We start from the raw sequence: 885 nt of genomic DNA, 5'->3' as shown, positions 1-885 counted from the left end.
CATCGCACGACATCCTTCTAGCTACTTGATTGGGCACCTTCTGGCCTGGCACAAGGCACAAGCAAATGCAGTCTGTCAGTCCAGCACAGAGCACAAGCAGGTGCATCCTGTCAACCTGTCTGTCACAAGAGTACAGGCAAGTGTGGTCTACCAGTTGAGGTGCAGGTCACTCTCAGCTTCTTCACATCTTGGTGACTTGCTAAACAACATTGGATGCTTCAGTACAGACCATTTTATGCTGGAAAAACTGTTATACTGTATATAGAAGAGGTTTATATAAATATTGTTGTTGATCTTCAAATACAAGAATATGCACTTTGAAAGTTTTTTTTATCCATTGCCTGAAAGCATAATATTGATGTAAAGCTTCTTTCCAAGAGTATCATACAGTATATTAATATCTGGTATATTGAACTTGAAAAGCACTCACATGGAATGTTAAATAGATATACTGATATGAGAACTACAGTAAATTGGTTCACTGTCTACAGTTCAACATGCCACATACACAGCAGTGTTACATCGAACAGTGACAATACATTGCGTAGCCTTTAGTGTTTCCTCTGTATCCCAGAAGGAGAGGAGCAGCTAAGGGGCCACCGTACTTAAATTTAACCATTATATTACGCAACCAGCAATGATGTGAGGAAGCTGATGAAGGTCCCAGTGTCCAGGTATTGTTTACAAAGATTATTCAAAGTTGTCCGTGCCCACATTATCCCAAGGAAGCATATATTTCATTTCATGTCAAGCAAAAGCCTATATTTATTTATGTACTATATAACAGACGAGGTACTTTGACGTGTGCTGACTACCCGACCTGAGACCCTCGAGAACGACCATTGGTCCAGTGTTACTACATAGAGAGCTTTTATGCCCATCTAA

This window comes from Penaeus monodon, chromosome 21, assembly GCF_015228065.2.
Source record: "Penaeus monodon isolate SGIC_2016 chromosome 21, NSTDA_Pmon_1, whole genome shotgun sequence".
NCBI classification, from domain to species: Eukaryota; Metazoa; Arthropoda; class Malacostraca; order Decapoda; family Penaeidae; genus Penaeus; species Penaeus monodon.
This window is presented reverse-complemented; position numbering follows the sequence as displayed.